The following is a 19,855-nucleotide window of genomic DNA, read 5'->3' on the forward strand; positions in this document are numbered from 1 at the left end:
AAAAGACGGAGGAGAAGGGAGGTAGGGGAGGAGGTGTTCTGGCTAGTTTATTCCAACTTGACACAAGCTGGAGCCATTTGGAAAGAGGAGCTCTTAGCCGAGGAAGGCCTTCATGTGATTTGTCAATAGGCAAATCTGTAGGGCATTTTTAAAAAAATTATTTTGGGTGGGGCCCCCCTGGGCAGGAGATCCTGGGGTGTTATGAGAAAGGAGGCTGATCAGCCATGAGAAGCAAATCAGTAATCAATACTCTCCTGTGCAAACACTCACATACCATAGCCCCTGCATCAGCTCCTGCCTCCAGGTTCCTCCCCTGTTTGAGTTCCTTCCCTGACTTTCTCAGCCGTGGAGTGTGATCTGAGAGTTGTAATTTAAAATAAGTTCTTTCTTCTCCAACTTATTTATGGTTATCAAGTTTTACTACAGCAATAAAACTTTGATTAAGACTGAAGGTAGAAAAGAGGGAGAGAAGGGAGGAGAAATAGAACTTTCTAACTAAATTGAATATTGCCAAATTTCCCAGAGAAATCACAGTATCATTACACGACAACAGTATTTGATTTTTCCAGTTTCCCTATCCCCAATTACACCAATGCATAATACATTAAAAGCATTTGTATTTTACATATTATTTATTTAGTTCCAAATGAGGTTATATACCTTTGCAAACTCATATTAGGCAGCTGGATTCTTTTTTATCTAGAAAGGGACCATTTATGCTTTTTATCTATTTTCCTCTTTGTTCCACCTTAGAATTTCTCAGGATTTGTATTGGTGAGCTAATGTTCTCTCTATGACTTGTTAGAAACATTTTCACTAGTTCATTGTCCACTTTTTGTCTTACAGCACTTTGATCAACAGAATTTCGCTAAATTACTTGTATGGTTTATCTTTTCCTTTTTCAATTTTTAAATTATTATAATATTTATTTTGGCAGGCAGCATACACATGGAGGTCAGAGCACAACTTTCAAGACTCAACTATTTCTTTCCACCATGCTAGTCTTAGGGTTTGGTGAGGTTTTGTTTGCTTTCTCTTTTGAGACAGGACCTCAGGTGTCCCAGGTTAACCTTGAACTGGCTATGTTGTCAAGGATAACATTACACTTATAATTTTCTTGCCTTTTCCTTCTGAGTTCAGAGACTACAGATATGAGGCACCCTAACTGGCTTTAATTTTATTTGTATGTATTTATTTTATGTGTATAAATGTTTGCCTGTGTATATGTATGTGTGCCACATGTGTGCTGGCTCCCATAGAGGTCAGAATATGATGCCAGATCCTTGGAGCTGGAGTTAAAGGTGGCTGTAAACCACCATATGGGTACCAGGAATGAAACGTGGGTCTCTGCAGTAACAGCAGGTGCTCTTAACCACTGATTTCCATCTTTCCAACCCCAACTCCTGGCTGGCTGGAAGTTTAATGGAGACCTAAAGATAGAACCCATGATTTGATGTATACTAGACAAGGACTCTACCCAGAGACCTACATTCCAGCTGGCTTTCTTTCTTGGTTTTATGGTTTTATGCAATCCTTAAAGGGGGACTTCTCGCCATGCCCATATTCTTTACTCAATCTTTGTTGTGTCTAGTGCTCTGTGGTTTCATAATTTACAGTGAAATCGTCATTGAATTGCAATTGATTTTGGTATAATACATGAAGTAGAAATATAGCCTGCTCATTCTCTACAACCAGTGACCACTGAATAGAACCAATACCATTTATCCACATTGTTTCAGATGCCACTTCACTAAACATTCAATTCCCTTGCATTCTAGGATCAGTATCTAGACTTCATCTGTGCCTAGTATTATATTATTTTCAATATCCTTTTCAATGTGTTCTATGATCTCAGAGTTATTTTATAATACACACACACACACACACACACACACACACACACACATTTTGAAGTCCTAACTTTGAGTACCTTAGCATAATCTGGCATCTGGTTTAGGTTGCAATGTATTCATAGTGATAATTAGAGCAAACAGAGAGGGGCATTCTGACCATTTATAAACCATGTCCTCAGAAAACAAACAACTCTTAATCACTCTGGGCCAGTATTTGTAGCCTCCAGAGCAAAGAGGCAATAAACATTTGTTTCTTAAAATAACCAGTTTGGGATATTTTGTTACTGTAGCCATGACTTTTCAACATCTACTCCATTTCTTTTCAATAATACTATCAGGATAGAAAAAAATGAATGAATTTGACATAATTGGGCTTAAATCCAGATTCTACCATTAGGGGATTCATATACTTTCTTTGTGCCTTGATTTATTCATCCACATTATGGAAACCGTTCCTTTAGATTTCCTGTTAGAGTTATATGTCTAGTGGAAGACAGACTTGAGAAAGGTGGATACAATAGAACATGGTGACCATCTGAGTGAGAAGAACCCAGAATATTTTCTTTCCAGGTGAGTCAGCAGAAGACAATGCCTCTCGGTAAGGCCCGAGCCTGGAGAAGTGAGTGTGAACATGAGACCATGAGGTCAGCTTCAGGTCCATGTGGCTTTGCTGAAGACCCTATAGGACTTGGTGAGGTTTTCCAGAAGGGAAGTTGAGCCAACCACAAGCTGGGCTGTGGACACAGTGGGAAAAGGTGACTCTTTGAGAGTGGCGGAAACTCCTCTTGGAGAAGGTATAAGGTAATCATGGAGAATGGGAAACAGAGGAGAATGGGAAACAGAATGGGCAGATGGACCCATACTATCTATGGCTTGAGGAAGCAGCAGGTACTGGAGTCAATGCTGTTTACGATTTTTTTTTTCCTTTGGTAGAATGAGTAGTTAGCCTTTCTTGACCAAACTGGGCTCTATCAGCCTTCTCCTTACATGGGTTTTTCAGCTAGTGTCTGTGGCAAGCTCAAAATACGTGTATCCACCAATGTCATCCCTCAAGACCTGACCCAGCTCTCACTAGGGCACATCCCTCAAATCCCAGTCAAGAGAAGCTAACATTGTCCAGGCAGAAATGCTGCAGGTACTGAGAACATCCTCACACAATGAAGAACATGCTCTCTCCAAGAAGAATCTACTCCATCTCCTCTACCCACTCCCTTCAGCCATGAGTTGACCATGACCTATATGACTTGACTCTTGACTAAACTTGTCTATGGTTATAGTAGGGAAATTTGACCTCAAGGTGTTCTAGTGGGATATAGTCAGAAAAGTGAATAATAACAAAATCCTACAGAGACCCCAGTCTGTATTCCATTGCTCTCACCAGCTGAGAGACTTTGAGCAAACTACCTACATCTACAGACTTCCATTTCCCAATATATTAATGGTAGCTGAAATTCAACATTCCGCTTAAGGTTGTTCTTACAGTTAATTGAAATAGCCAAAGCACTTAGTAAAAAAGAAGGCCTGGGTAAGCTCTGACTTAGTTTGTGGGTCTGGGCAGCTGTTGTGGATATTCATTCAACCAATAGCCTTTTGGGTACCAACCGATTAGGGTGTGGTCTGAGGTACTACCTGTGGACTGATATGCACAAAAAAAAATTGTGCTCGCTGTATTGAGTGGTGGTCAGAGTTCTGACCCCAGCTCTCTACCCTTATTGTGAGTTTTCCCCCAAATAAATATTTGTTATCCTTTATTCCGGTCTATCATGGACCTTGTTAATTATGACTATAGATGGCACCTTGGAAAGGTAAGAACTGCCCATGAACTCAAAATCTGAAGAATTCAGGTAAGTTCAATCCATCCTTCACGTTTTAATGCCTCTTAAGGTCTAACTACACTCACCTCCCATCATTACGGTGGGTAGTGAATGAAAATGTCTATCTCAGTGTCTGGCATAGAAAGTGTTTACAAGTGATACCTGAGTGATTCTGCAAACAGGAAGAAAGAACTCTGAGTCCTCTGCAGGAGAACACAAAGGAGGGACAGACAGACTCCAGGAAGACTATAAGACAATGAGCTAGCAGGGAAGAGACAGTAATCTTTAATAAATAAATAAATTTAAAAAAAAAGACAGCACACGATCCCCCCCCCAAAAAAAAGACAATGAGCTAGTCAGCTGGTTTCTTTGTTTTTCTATATAACTGAACTTTCTAAGTCTCCTAAAAAAGAAATTATCATTGTTCATTAAACCAGACTTATTCTGTCTAGGGTGAGGGCAGTTTATATGGGTTTTGTTGGCCTTGGATGTCAACCTCTCTTCACTAGGGCTGTAGATAGTTTTGACATTTATTGCTTCCTTTAAATAAGAAGCTGGGGAGGATACAAGAAAGGGGGCCAGAAAGATTTTTTCCAACAAAAAAGAAATGTCATTTATAAAGCCATATCAGACATCCACGATGCAGGGAACAATTCGGATGGGGCAAATTAAGCGAATGTTCCCATGATGAACTGTCTGAGAACAGTCAGTCAGGTGACGGTAAATCCGGCTTGAGTGGCAGCTGTGTTAATAAACCGCAGAGAAGACTGACGCCCATCCAAAGCCAGAGAATGCACAGTGAAGAGCTTTCAGGCCCATGCCCGTCAGAGGATAAATATGTATTACTGGTTTCTAAAGTGAGTTATGATTTCATTCTCCAAGTGGTGCCTGAATTCTAGAGGTGGTATTTGTCTAGTCCCAGTATCGGGGGTGACAGGTATAGCAATGTGGTCACACAGGGGAGATATCTACTTGGCAAATAAATCAGGCTCTGTGAAGGAACCTGTTGTTATCAATTTGATTTTGGGGGGGGAAATCTCTCTGTGCCCAAGTAATATTGTCAGCACATTAAACACGTCTTCCTTTTATTGGAGGGCTTGCAGGCACAGTGTTCTCCCACACGCCATGTCTTCAGGTGGACAGGTCTGCAGCCTGCTGAGCCCACGCTTCTCAGATGGCTTGCTGGCTGTCCTGTTGAGAATGAGCAATTTGAGGGCAGATTCTCAGTCAGTGTCTCTGCATCTTGATCTTTAGCACTCAGATCATCCTATCTGTTTATACAGAATGATGTGAAGGTCAGGTTTAGGAAGATAAGGACTACAAGGCCTGGAGTCTGCCTGAGGAACTAGCAACTGGTGCTGTCAGAAGTCCTAATCACCCAAGCCAATGAGAGGTGACCACGCAATGTCAACCGTTTGAAATGCAGCCTGGGTGCTGGGGGAAGGGTATATAAGGCTCTCCCCATTGTTGAATAAGCAAGTCTGCTATGTACCTTTTACCGGTCTCCTGGGGTCAATGCTATTGTCTCTGCACCTTCTCACCCCCTCCCCCAAAGGAGCCATTAGGACCCAGCAACTTCTGGCACCTGAACAGGTTCTAGTTGGCTCCCTCTCCACACTCATGACACTGGACAGTGCCCCCAAGATGGTGTGTTTGGGTGAGAAGGCTCCTCCGTCCCTTTGGCAGGAAAGCATTGGGATTCCTTCTTTCTTTCTTTCTTTCTTTCTTTCTTTCTTTCTTTCTTTCTTTCTTTCTCTCTCTCTCTCTCTCTCTCTCTCTCTCTCTTTCTTCCTTTTGTGTTGTCATGTTTGTCTGTCTGTCTGGTTAGAAAGGCACATTTTTTTCTGTTTCAGTTCACCCAATGTCTCCACATAAGGTCTGACTGCCCCCCATCCCCCACCCCAAGATGGAACCAAGGCTTGGCTCCCAAACGCCATCCCTCATCCAGAAACAACATGTGGGCATATGGCTGTGGCCTAAAACAAACAAATAAACAAACATGGAGGTCCACCACCAAGCATAAACATGAAGGTCCAACACAATTTTGCACCCCTGTTGACTGCCATCTTCTCTCTGACTGCTGCACACCTGCTATCTGCCTCTACAAAATGAGTAACCTCTTCATCACCTCCAGCCCTTCCATGTCAGATCTCTCTATTGCATCTGACAGTTCAAGTCCCGAAAATCATTCTAAGAAGAGTGTGGCAACAGTTAAGACCACACATGCTGCTCCCCATTGGCTCCACTCCTGCCACAGGAAGCCACACTTTGCGATAAAGTTGAGCTGGAGCCAGCTGCCTGTCTTAGCTGGAAATCAGCTTATGGTGATCAGACAGAAGCTGAAGCATGAACAACCCCCTTAATATTCCAGTGGCCCTTGACATGCTCACTAGATAAAGTAACTGTCCATCCTGTCCATCAGACACAGATTGACCATCAAGCCTACTACCAACAGGCTTCTGACATGACCTTCAAGGCTCTTAAGGCATACACCCCCTGGGACCCTTCAGTGAAATCTGACTTACAGTGGAACAGGCACTGGAGTTAACTAGCTCAGAAGGTTAATGGTGAGATCTTACCTCAGCTACAATGGAGAAAACACTGGAAAAGTAGCTCCTGCACACCATACTTCTCAGTTTCTTTTCTGAGAGCTATGACCTCTGAGCACATTTTTATACCCAGGGTTCATATTGCTTCATCTTTTCCACTGTCATCAAGAAAGTTCATCCCTTCTGGAGCTTTTGTCATAACCACTGGAATCACAGGTTCCAAATCTGTATGCATCACTGAGACATGGGTTCCATGTCCTTGCTTCCAGACTTCTCGAAATACCTACCTGAGCATCAAACTCATCCTTTCCAAACTGAGACTAGCTGTCCTTGCCCTCTTCTTCCATGGCTCTTGTCTTCGTCAATAACACAGTCGTAGACCAAGCTGTGCATGTGGAAACTCAATAGGCATCCTTGGCATCTCATGCCTTACTTTGGTATTTATGCTAATGGATTCTAGTAAGATGTTAGGTTATGGTTTGGGCAGAATGAGTCTATATTGGGACACTTCAGACATCATGTTGTGACCTACATTGTCCTCATAGGTCAATGAAATGGAATTGGCAAAGATGAACAGGGATAATGACTCCATCAGACATCAGAAAAGGTCATAGTTGAACTCACTGAATGTCTGCAAGCTAGTTACATGGACCAAGTTTCCATTTGCTTCCAAAGGCAGGCCCCCCACCCATGGAGAGACTTCCTCCATGTCTTGATCTCCCATGAAATACCAAAGGACAGAAAGGGAGGCAGTGCTATTTTTCCAGTTATGGAAACCCAAAAGGCAATCCTAGGAAATGACCAAGCAAAGAGGGAAATAAAAAGGGATGGAAGGAGGGTGTGAGGGAGAGAAAGAGAATCAGTTGTTCTTTATGACATGATACGGCTCCAAGATGACCCACAACACATCTCCTGCCTTCATATGGACCATGATCCCCAGAGCACACCTACTTACCACTTTTTCCTGGTGTGGAGTTTGCAAGGCTTCTACTTTTCATTTGTACAATCGAGATAATGTTCCTACTTTGCTTCCCTCAGAGGTACAGAGCACAGGCAAAGGGAAGAAGGAGGGGGAGAGGAGAACAAGGAACCAGAGTGGGAGAAAGAAGGGCAGTGTGAATATCAAATTCCCCAAGATCTCAAGAAGCAAATAAATGAATGAATGAGGGAATGAGGGAAGCTCTTCCTCCTCTCTTTCCTGGACCCCAGCCTCCCTCCTTTTAGCCCATGTGTCAGGATACTGCCTACCATGTTTTTATCATCCTGCCTGTGGGAAGATTTCATTTTTCTCAGTTTACAGCACAATTCCCAATAAATGAACTTTTTTCTTTTAAGTGAAGCTTTTTTAAAGGCTGGCTGCTTTAATAACCAGTCTTTGGACAGAAAGCCCATGCCTTCCCCCACTTATGGATATTAATAATACGTGAAAATGCTGCTGCTTTATTTTATTTTGTTCTCCAAGTCAAACTCTTTAAATCAAACACTTAGGGGAGAAATATTTGCTCACAAGTCTCCAGAAAGCATCTCTGGTCCTAAAGGCAACTATATTCCACAGCAATCAAGAACAGACTTGTACAAGGTAGAGTAGAAACTTCTACAGGCTCCCACGAACACCCTGTGGAGTGCTACCCTGATCATCACCATATTAAAAATAGGAAACCAAGGCCCAGAGAGCTAAGGAAGAAAAAGAAAAGGGAAGAAGTAGAGAAGCTCAATTTAACAATAATGGAGAAACTACAGTAGAGTTTTGGGAGCAAGATGGCAACGTTCAACTATGAAGTGTCTTGGGACCAAGTAAAGTGTATGGAATGATTTAAGCATCCTAGAGACAGATGTGGACCTCTCAGATAGCCAGGAGATGCAGGGTAACCTGCACATTGTGTTACGCATACAGGGTAACACAATCATTGGAGGGAGACAGGAAGGTACACCCTGCTTGGACTTTAACGACAGAGACCCAGCACTTGCCCAGCAGAGGCTGCAGAATCCCGAGGCTGGCCCTAAGTGAAGGGAAAGTAGACAGGACATAGAGTGAACCCCTCTTCTCACACACACCATATTATCAGAGAACAGCTATTAAGTCTCCCACATGTGTAGGGTCCAACTGAAGCCTAAGGGAGCCATAGGCTGTGGACAAGCTGGTACAGCTTACTTTGTGTCCATCTGATGCTACTCACAAGAAGAAAACAAGAATGAGGTTTCAGGTTTCATTCTACAGATGAGGTCCCTGAGTTCCAGAGAGGTTAAGTACATTTTCCCAAATCACACAGCGAAACAAGGACAACGCTGCAACTTTGATCCACCCTAGTTACAGAGCATCTATTGTGCAGTACCCGAGCACCCACTCTTCCAGGGCTAAACTTCACCATCTATATTGCAAAGATGGGAAGTTGCCTGTGGGAAGGTCTGCCCTGAGTGGGCGGAAGGAGTGTCCTTTGTGACACAGTAAACTAAAGCTGCTTCTCCTCCCTCCATTCAAGCATCCACAACCGCCTATTGCTCCATGACCACTTCCACTGCCCTCCTGAAAGCAGTTGACCATGTTCTTCACTCCCTCACAGTCGCCCTCCAGACCCAGAGTGAATTCTTGTTTCTGTGTTCCTCAAAAGAATAGAAATGGCTCTGAATTCTAGGCCTGCAGCCCTGGAGCTGCCCTTACCGCATCACCCCCCCACTTCCTGAGCTCTGGAAACAATTACAGCGGAGCACATTAGCAAGCGCCAGCTAAATGCTGAAGTGTGTGCTTCCTGCACAGGGGGATCGGGTACTGCTGACAATGCAAGGGCTGCTCTAAGTGCTTGGAGCAGGAGACAGAGCTGGCGAGAGGTAGGACCAGCCGAGGGGCAGGATGAAACCCTCCAAGGAGCTTCCCCAGTATTTAAAGAACAAGGCCTGGCCTGCCGAGGAGGACTGGGGGAAAGGAAAAAAAAAAAAAAAAAGCCCAGCTCTAGATAAGCTTTGTAAGCTGCAAATGGAAATAAGATAGCTAGGAAGGGGCAGGGGTCTGGTTAATAGAATAAACGAAACTGAAGTGGAGATGAGAAAGGGTTTTTGTGGGAGGTAGAGTCCCTGCTCAACTAGTATTGATGTGCTTTGAGTGCTCCCCAGATCACTGGGACCAATTCAGTCTTATTTGCACCTTGGCATTTAGGAAGCATCTGCCTTGTTATCAAGGTCGTATAGGTGGCTGCCAGAGGAACTTTATAGCTTTAAGAATGAGATAGCATTTGTGCTGAGCACCAGCTGACTATGCAGGTCAGAGACCCACTGTTGCCCCCCTCTTCCTCTGGGTCTTTCACACATGTGACCTAGATCCCTTCTAGGCCCCTCCAGCTCTCAGTGTGGGATTCTGGAGCCATGACTCTGCTTACAGGCTATCTGTACTGTTTGTTGTACCTTTCACATTGAAGACAGCCTGATCTCCTCCCTTCCCTTCCCTTCCCTCATTCCAACCAAAGACCCTGAGAGGCAGATTTGTATCTTGAAAACTGGCAGAGTCGCCTCCTGCATACCTCTCTTTAGCAGAAGCACCATCCTAACCCCAGGTGCTAGCTACCTTCTCTTTCTTCATAGTCTGGTTGTCACCTCTTTCCCATCCCATCTTACTGTCCCTAACATCTTGTGTTCTGAAATATAGCCACTTTCTTATGCTTAAATGTACCATTCTCCTTCCTGCCCTGGGACCTTTGCAGACTTCTGCCCACAGTGTTCTTTCCCCTGGTAGAGTCCTACTTGGATCTTAAAACAAATATTATTTCATGAGAGAGAAAGAGAAGGGGGCGGTCTGTCTTCTCTAACTCTAAGCTTTATGGGGAGTAAAGATCAAAGTCTACTAGACAATCATTAGAATAAATGAATGAACGAGTGAATGATAAATATATCTGCTAGATTAAAGGAAGCCTTGAAGGAAAGGTACCTGAGTAGAGTTTTGAGTGTTTGCAAGAGAGGTAATATCAGAGAGCAGGGGTTAACATTCTTTGGAGAGGAGGCAACATGGAGCATAGTACAGAATGAGTATCTGGGGATAAAGCTGGCAAAAGAAAAAAAAAGCCAATGCAAAAGAAGAGGGGAAAGATGAGGCTAGCAAGGTGTGTAGGAGATAGAGTAGAACTTAAAATCAAGGCGATGGGGAGCCATGGAGGGTTCGTGAGCAGAGAGGATGTGCCTCAGAACAGCTTCTGAACCAGACTCTAGTGTTACTGGGAAAGGGAAGTGGCCAGGAAGGGCTGGACCAGGAGGGCCAGATGACTACTTCAATAGGAAAAAAAAAAAAGCAGGAAACTGTGGCTATTCAGGGGAGGGCATATCAGGATGGCAGCCTGTCTGATGGAGATATAAGACCTGCTTTGGCACAGGTATCTTAGGAGATGCTCATGGTTATCAGAAAGAGCCGTCTACAACATGCTAGGATCTGTGGATCAGGAGCTCTGGCTTGTTCTTTGATCACCTATGGAGGGGAAGGGGTTTCTTAGAGGTACAGATGCAGCCAAAAGACGTGTTGGAGGGCAAAACCCCCTAGATCCGTAAAACAGGACAGTCAGTGATAATGAGTGCTAAATGTGCCATTGGGTGGATGGGTAAGAAGCAGGGTTCATATTCTCAACTGCAGACATGGGAGCTGGAGGCAGAAATGATACAGCAGGGCCTGATTATCCTCCAGCTCCTTGCAGTAAGCATCTCCGGGGTCAACTTTGATTGCTGGCACTAATGAGAAGACATGCCTTCAGCCCAGCAACCTGTGATCAGAATGTCTCAGGGCTGGGCCCACGTGCCAATAGTTGCTGGCTCTGTGCCCTCCAAAACCTGGTCGGATTGAACCCACTGTGCCTTTAGAGTGATGTGACTGATCTTCAGCAGTGTGCTCAACAACTTGGGCCAGGATTTGTTTCCTGAGTGACAGGAAAAAAATGAGGGACAGAAAAGAGAAGCCTAGGAACTTGTCTGTGCCAGCAGAACAAATGTGGCCAGAAGGTGACAGTAATGAGCCTCCTGTCATTGCAAGCAAAGGAGCTATTAGAGAGACTCTTGAAAAGGGAATTGAACAAGGACACTCTCAAGGCTGCTTTTGACACGTAGGCTTTATGAATGCATGTGCAAAGCTTTCCCTGGGCCGCCACTCTCACAGCTTAGACCCCCAGAGCCCAGAAAGTTCCGTCTTGCTTCTCACTTCAAACCCTCTAGCTCCGTGCTCAGCCATAGTTGCCCGTGTTAAATGGCATCCAGGATTCTGTGAACTCAGGTGTTTCCTTAACTCAGTCCTCTCAGCCTCTCCTTCCTTACCACAAGATTGTCCCTTAATGTCCATAACTGGTTCCAGTGCCAGAGCCCGACACCCAGATGATGATAAGATCCCAGATGTTAATTGTGTAGACTATGTGGTCACTTCTAGATTCTACTCATGCCTCTGCCTTGGCTTCTCTGCCCAGGGTCATTGGCAACCATCTGGGAAATCACTTTACCAAGCTTATATTCCTGTGATCCAAGCAGAGAGTCAGTGATCTTTACCCAAAAGGAATTGTCAGAGCTTCACCTCTACCCCCGTCTTGGTTACTTAGTTACTGTCATTGTTGCTGTGACAATATATTTTAAGGAAGGATTGATTTGGGCTCATAGTGAGGATATAGTCAACCATAGTAAGAAAGTTGTGGCAGTGGGATTTTGAGATGGCTGGTTGCTGGTCGTTACACTGCGTCCGGTCAGGAAACAGAGAGTGATGGATCCTGGTGCCCAGCTTGTTGTCCTTCCTTCCTTCCTTCCTTCCTTCCTTCCTTCCTTCCTTCCTTCCTTCCTTCTTTCCTTCCTTCCTTACTCCTTCCCTCCTTCCCTCTTTCTCTCCTTCCTTCCTTCTCTGCCAATGTAGTGGTGCTGCCCACATTTAGAGTGAGTCTTCTAATTAGTTAACCTAATCCAGCATACGACAGGGTATTCTCCAGACTGAGATAAGAAGGCAGGGCTGGGGAGATGTCTCAGTGGACAAGCACATTTGTGCACAAGCATGAGAACCCAGGGTTAGATCCCTAAGACCACTTATATCTAGGAATGGCCACACCCGCATGCGTGTAACCCCACCTCTGAGTGATACAGAAAGTGGACAGAAATAGGATTGCTGAGCTCTTGTCAACCAGCCTAGTAGAAAACCAATGATCTCTGTCTTAAGGAATAGCTGAAGAATGGTAGAACTGGATATCTGGCATTCCCCCCAACCCCCAGCCTTCTGAGCATGTACATAGAGGTACACACACAAACATCTCACACTATATATGAACCTGAGGTGTGCTGGTATAGGACCAGGAGGAGGTATGTGGGAAACATCTCTATCTACCATTTATTTTTCCGTGGACCTAGCCCAGCTCTTAAAACTACTTGTTTTTAAGTTACTAATGTGCATTGGGGCTGCTAATAGGGACTTTACAGAGATAATTAAAGTTAAATTGAGGTCATTAGAGTGGACCTAATCCAATATGACTGACATCTTTTTAAGAAGAAGAGATTAGGACCCTTTGTTATAGGGTACCAGCCCTATATATAGTTGTCATGTGTGATTCCCCCTCTATTAAATGCCCAGAACAGGCAAGCCCATGGGGAGAGAAAGCTGAGTTACCACAGCTGGAGCAAGGCAGAAAGAGAAGAGCATATAATAGCTTCCTGAGTAGAGAGTGTGTTTGACTGTCTTCCTGCAAGACTCAGAAAGTAAATAAAACTCAAAAGGCTCCCAGAGCTCCTGGAGCTTACAGGACTCCCAAGGCCCCTCCCCAGTTACTCAAGCAGTAACAAGGCTAAGAAGAGACTTTTTGACTGTTTGGGCTACCTGAACATTGTGGAGGGGTGTCAGTGATATAGCTGTGGTGAGTCATCACTCAGACTGGGGTGGGGTTTAGGGCCTTTGAATCATCTGTGTTCCTAAAATAATGTCTCACCCATATTCCTATAATTAACACCTCAACCATGTTTCTGTAAACAGCACCAATAAACTTGCTGGTTCACCAAGCTAGATTTTGGAGAAACTTTTTTTTTTGGTCTGTCACTGTGATGCCCTCCTTGGGGTATGAATAGACATTTATTCCCATCTCATGAGGAAAAGTCATAAAACACAGGATTTCTTTTGTGGGTGATGAAACTATTTTGAAACTGGAAAAAGGCAATACTTAAATAGCACTTATATGTGATGAACACTCTTGAAATTTGCACTTAACTTTATGTTATGCGAATTTCACCTTGGTTAAATTTTTTAAAGCCAGAAACAATGGAAGGATTATGAACACAGCCCTCCCTGGTGATTCCTGTTCTCCCCTGCTCTTCCAGACAAACTATGAGATTCTGGAATTCCTTTTCATGGCTGAAAAAGTCTAGGGGGTGGGGGCAATAAATCCCCAAATGTTTGTGAGAATTACACAGAATTAATTCAAGTTTGCCAAGTGAAAAAGGAAGAAAATCGACCTAATTTCAGGAAGATGTTTAGTTAAACTACTACAGAATATCAATCCATGAGCCAACTGCCATAGGTCCTGAAACTGACCAGGTGTGGATTTTTTTCCTCTGTTCTGGGCTCAGAGTCAGGGCTTGCTGTGGCGTCTGTCAGTGCTCATAGCTGGTCCTACACCTGAATCTTTCCGTTATTCCCTAGAAAGAGAGCCAGCCTTTCCATTTGACCTGTTCTCCACCCACATCCAAGAAGCCCTGGACAGCAGGGACAAGGTCTCCCTATATTTTTGAAACCCAGTGAAGGCATATTAGTAAAACAGAAAAATAAAATGATTAACCAAGACTGGAAGGAAGAGGAAAGAAGGGAGAGAAGGAAGAAGAAAAGGAAGTCATTCAATAAAGCAGATGGTGTGGTTAAAAGCCATGTGTTTTATCTTGGGTTCCAATATTTCTAGTGTACTTTTTGTTTGTTTGTTTTTTGATTTTTGTTTCTTGAGACATGGTTTCTTGTATAACAGTCCTGGCTGTCCTAGAACTCACTCTGTAGACCAGGCTGGCCTCAAACTTACAGAGATCTGCCTGCCTCTGCCTCCCGGGTGCTGAGATTAAAAGCGTGAGCCACCACCACCCAGGCCTGGTTGACTTCTTAGGATGAGACACCTGGCTCCTCTTTTCATTGAGTACTAAGGTCATAGGCTGGGAGCTGGAGGGCTGAAAAGCTCTGTCCTTAATTTGTTTTCCTGCCTCTGAGTTCATGAACCTCATTTGCTGTTCATATACTATTCTCTTCTCCCAATACTTCCATACACCATGGCTAGTCACATATCCCATGGGTGCTCACAACACCTGCCATGGATGCACACACAAACACACACGGACACAGACACACACATACACACACAAACAGACACACACAACATACACACACATACACGCCACAGTGGGCACATACACTTCCTGGGCTTCTAAAAGTTCCTAAGCATGGAAAAGAACTCTTGTCCAAGCAATAATGATTTTCTACCTCACACATGCACCCTAAGGGTGAACCTGGAATCTGTGGATCCTCATTAAAATCTTGATTAAACCCACAGTGGTCCAAACCTCAACTCTTGGCTCCTTTGAGAATCACAAATCTTTTCTTTTCTCTAAGCTATTATCTTTACATCTGATTCCTGTCTCTCTCACAACATCTCCTCCTTCTACTAATCACCTACTGAATCTCTATGGGGACCAGGACACAGGAGGCATCACCACCACTACCAATGTAAAGCTGATTCTGGTCGCTCATTCTCCGATGCCATCCCTTCTATTTAACCAGACCCTAGGGTCTCCCACAAATATACTCATCCAAGCCCCACAGTCAATTAATATACACACCTAGATCATTAGACTCCTCCCAGTTTCCTCTCATCTTGAACGCACTAGTGTGTGTGTGTGTGTGTGTGTGTGTGTGTGTGTGTGTGTGTGTGTGAGTGAGTGTTTTGGAGATCACTCCTCTGTCCAATGTGGGGTTGGTGAATATCATTTCCCATTCTGTAGGCTGCCATTTTGCCTTGTTGACCGTGTCCTTTGCTTTATAGAAACTTCTCAGTTTCAGGACGTCTCAATTATTAACTGTTTCTCTCAGTGTCTGTGCTACTAGGGTTATGTTTAGGAAGACGTCTCCTGTGCCAATGCATTCAAGTGTCTTTCTCTTCTATGAGTTTTAGTGTGGTTGGTTTTATGTTAAGGTCTTTGATCCATTTGGATTTGAGTCTTGTGCATGGTGGTAGACATGGATATATTTTAATTCTTCTACATGTTAATATCCAGTTGTACCAGAACTATTTGCTGAGTATGCTTTCTTTTTTCCATTTGGTATTTTTAGCTTCTTTGTTAAAAATCAGGTGTTCGTAGGTGTGTAGATTGATATCTGAGTCTTCAATTCAATTCTATTGGTCTTCCTGTCTGTTTTCATGCCAATACCAGGCTGTTTTCAATACTGTAGCTCCATAGTAGAGTTTGAAGTCAGGGATTGTGATGCTTCCAGAAGTTCCTTTATTGTACAGGATTGTTTTGGTTATCCTGGGTGTTTTTGGTTTTCCATATTAAGTTGAGTATTGTTCTTTCCAGGTTTGTGAAGAATTTTGCTGGGATTTTGATGAGCATTACATTGACTTCTAAAATTATCAAACCTCGTTTTTCAGCCCCAAAGCTTGCTCTCTTATAGGCCACTATATCACACATAGACTGCCTTCTCCGGAATATGGTAAATAGCACCTGTTGGACAAAGTTCAAAGCCCCTGCTCTGTTATCCCCGGGATCTAGCTCCCTTTCTGTCCTGACCTTCCCATCTTCCAGCAGGATTCCTCCAAATGGTTAGGTACAAAAATCACGGATGGATCAATTAGCTCTTGTTTGTTTCACATAAACTTGATTTTTTTTTCAGTGTGTCTCCATGTATGACCTTTGTGTTAGTACCTTAAGAGGGAATATTGTGAAGGTGATCTACCTTGTGTGTAATCATGGCAAACTTTAGATTGCCCACAATAAAACATTTTATGACTATTGTTTATTGAATCTTTGTGTTTTGTGTTGGGATTTTCTTTAATTTAGAAATAGCCAAACATGTTGAGGAATCTCTTGGTCTTTATAGATATCTAAAAACAATGTGAAAATGGAAGTAAGCCTCAAAATGCATTGTCATCAGTGGCACACCAATTTTGGTCGTCTTCTGAAAGAGTAGCCAGTGCTCTAATGAGCCAACTCTCCAGCTCTCTGAAACAATCATTGTTTTTCTTTTTCTAATTTGCAGTTACAGTTGTAAAATCAAGGCTTGGACTGGAGAGATGACTCACTGGCTAAGCGAACTTGTTGCTGTTGCTGAGGACTTGGGTTAAATTCCCAGCAACTACATGGTAGTTCACAACCATCCATAACTTCAGTTTCAGGAGACTGAATGAATGCCTTCTTGTGACCTCCACTGGCACCAAGAACCAACATGGTACACACACATGTATGCAATCAAATCACTCACAAATAAAATAAAATGAATAAATCTTCTTAAAAATTTACATTTGAGAACCTAACTTGTTGCTGGTAGAAATGTAAATAAATGGTATCGCTCCTGTGGAAAACAGCTTGATGGATATTAAACCTAAAACTACTGTTGTGACCAGTTGTTCCACTGCAAGGCAGCTATACACCCAAAATAATTAAAAATCAAGATCCAGATATTGGTAAGCTTGTATTCATCTGAAGCCTTATTCACCACCATCAAAAGTTGAAAACAATTCAATAGATGAATGGATACACAAATTTGTGTGTTTGTATGTGAGCATATGTGTGTGTGTGTGTGTGTGTGTGAGAGAGAGAGAGAGAGAGAGAGAGAGAGAGAGAGAGAGAGAGAGAGAGAGAGAGAGAGAGAGCATATTCATCCTTAAAAGGAATGGATCATAATGGCATACAGTATAAAGGAATATTATTTAGGCATTGAAAAACAAATAGCATTATTTCACTGACACAGAATAGCTAGAATAGGAAAATTCAAACACTAGAAACCATCTGAGGCCAGGGGCCAGGGAGTGGGGAGTTATTGCTTATAGCAAAGTTTCTGTTTAGAATGATAAGGACATTTTGGAAAGAAGACAGTGATAATGTTAGCATAACATCATGAATGTAATTGAAGCCACTGAGTTGTATACTAAAAATGATTTAGCTGATCGGTTTTATGTCATATGTATTTTACCACAGTTTAAAATAAAATTGTGAACAGAGAGGAAGAGGAGAGTTAAAATAACCCACACAGGGTCTGTGGGAGGCCTTGAAAATTTTTTGGGATTCTTGATTCATTTCACTGTTGAACTGTTTGTACTTTGCAGCATGTTCACAGAATATAAATAGCATTAGTGACTATAGAATATCAATTTCTGACCTGCTTCCATTTTTTCCAACTTTCTGAAAAGAAAAGCAATTAGATTTCATAGGAAAAAAGTAAAGGTGTGATTTAAATAAAATCTGCATTGGTATATATTTGGCTCTTGGCCATTTTGCTGGGCACATCAAGAGTCATGTGACACAGAGTGTAAGCTCGGTGTCAGAATTTCAGCTGAGGTAAAATGGCATTTGTAAGGATGTTGGGCTTCTAGAATTCAGGGCTGGGGTTCTTCCCCTCCCAAGACACAGATTCTTTTCATTGATTCTCATTAGCCCCTCCCCCCCCCGTGTGTGTATGCGTGTGTGTGTGTTCATGTGTTTCTAGGTTCATGTGGAGGTCAGAGGCCAAACTTAAGTCTCATCTCTTAGGAATTATCTGTGTTGTCTTTTGAGATAGGGTTTCTTACTGGCCTTGAACTCAGCAATGAGACTAGTCTTGCTGTCTGGAGCCCTGAGGATCCACCTCGCTCTGCCTTCTCAGCACTAGAATTACAAGCACAGCTGACGACACTCAGATTTTTTATGTGGGTTCTGGCATAGAACTAATGCTCTCATGATTGTGCAGTAAGCATTATATTAAATGAGCTGTCTCTTCCCATCCCAGAAAATACTCTTGATCCCCTGGTATACAATAAATGCAGTGATAATAGAGAAGCTTTCCAGGCTCCAAAGAAAGTCAGGTGGTGAAAAAAAAACCTCTTAAATTTAGAGGTCATAGGGCATGACATAACAGTCAAAAATAAGCTTAGTGATGGCAGAAAAGATCAGATGAGAGAAGGTGCCAATTCTAGGTCTGGCAAAAGAGGAGCATCAGTGGGAGTGAATTATGGGATTTCAAACAATGTTACTCTTTTTTTGTTATTGTTCATTTGTTTCTGTTTGGCTTGTTTGTGTTTTCAAGACAGGGTTTCTCTGTGTAACAGTCCTGGCTGTCCTGGAACTTCTTTGGTAGAGATCCTACTACCTCTGCCTCCTGAATGCTGAGCTTAAAGGCGTGTGCCACCACTGCCTGGTGAACATTGCTGTTCTTATATTATTCATTCATGATGGCAACCAAATAATAGGAAAAAAGGAAATAAGCCAAAAGAGAAGTGAAGAGAAAGCAAGCAGAGATTATCAAATCACATATGAGCTCTTTTATAGAGGATAAAACATAGCAAGGGACTCTGGGTAAAGATGAGATGTTGAATGTGAACTGTAATCCAGGAGGAATCCCCGGTTTAGAACCTCGAGTTTAGAATGGGAAAATAGTGAAAAGACTAGAAAAAAACTGGGTGGAAAGCTCAGGGGAAATTCTACAGATCACCATGACCATGCTAGAAAGAAGGATGAAAAGGGGAGAAAAGATAAGCAGAGTAGTTATGTAGAGTAGTTATGTTTTTTTCTTTCACCCAAAAGGGAAACCCAGAGGGGGGAGACAAAAGTCTCCATTGAAGCCACCTGCTAGTGCTCCATTCACTAGTAACCTGAAATAGAAATCCTATTTTAAGGCAATGACATTTTAATAGGGAAAGGCAAACAGGAACAAAGAGGAAAAAATGTATGTGCAGCACTTTCTTTCCCACTGTAACAAAGTTCCACATATTCTATTCTTGAAAACAATGAAGATTTATTGTCTTACAATTCTAGAGGTCATAAGTCTGGACTGGGTCTAACTCAGTCAAAACCAAGGTGTTTTCAGGGCCCCTTTCCTGCAGAAAGAAAGTCCATCAGATAGAAATATTCTCCTGGATCTCCCCTAGATCCATGACCATACCTTGGCCCGTGACCCTCCACCTTCAGAGACACCATCAGAGCACATTTAAATACCTCTAACTCATTTTTACCTCCTTCCAGTCTTCAGCTTTGAATGATCCTGTCCATCCAATATGTCCCTGTCTCTAAGCCATCTTGTTAAGTGTCAGTCCCACACAGACATAAGATGACACAGTCAGGTTTTGGGGATTCTAATGGAGATATGTTTAGGAGAAGGAAGTTATTCTGCTTCCCATGGGGGAACTAAATGCACTGTGGTTAGCACTAGCTGAGGTTTGAAACGGTAACTTGGGGGAAGCTGTGTCCTGGATGGAAATGGCTTGTAGGAAAATGTTAGCTACAACTTGTGGCCAAACTGAGCAACCAGTCCAGGGAAACTCCTTTCTTGTCCTGTCAATCTGCTTTCTAGCCTCTTTTCCCCAGCTTTAGTTAGAGTGGTATGGAGAAATAAATTGTTTTGCTATATATCTAAGTTCCTGAGGAGGTGAACCATCAGCATCATACCCAAAAGCAAATCCCAAATTCTCTCCCGGCAACACCAGTGAAT

The sequence above is a fragment of the Alexandromys fortis genome, unplaced genomic scaffold (assembly GCF_014885135.2).
Source record: "Alexandromys fortis isolate MF-2015 unplaced genomic scaffold, M_Fortis_MF-2015_v1.1 scaffold_29, whole genome shotgun sequence".
NCBI classification, from domain to species: domain Eukaryota; kingdom Metazoa; phylum Chordata; class Mammalia; order Rodentia; family Cricetidae; genus Alexandromys; species Alexandromys fortis.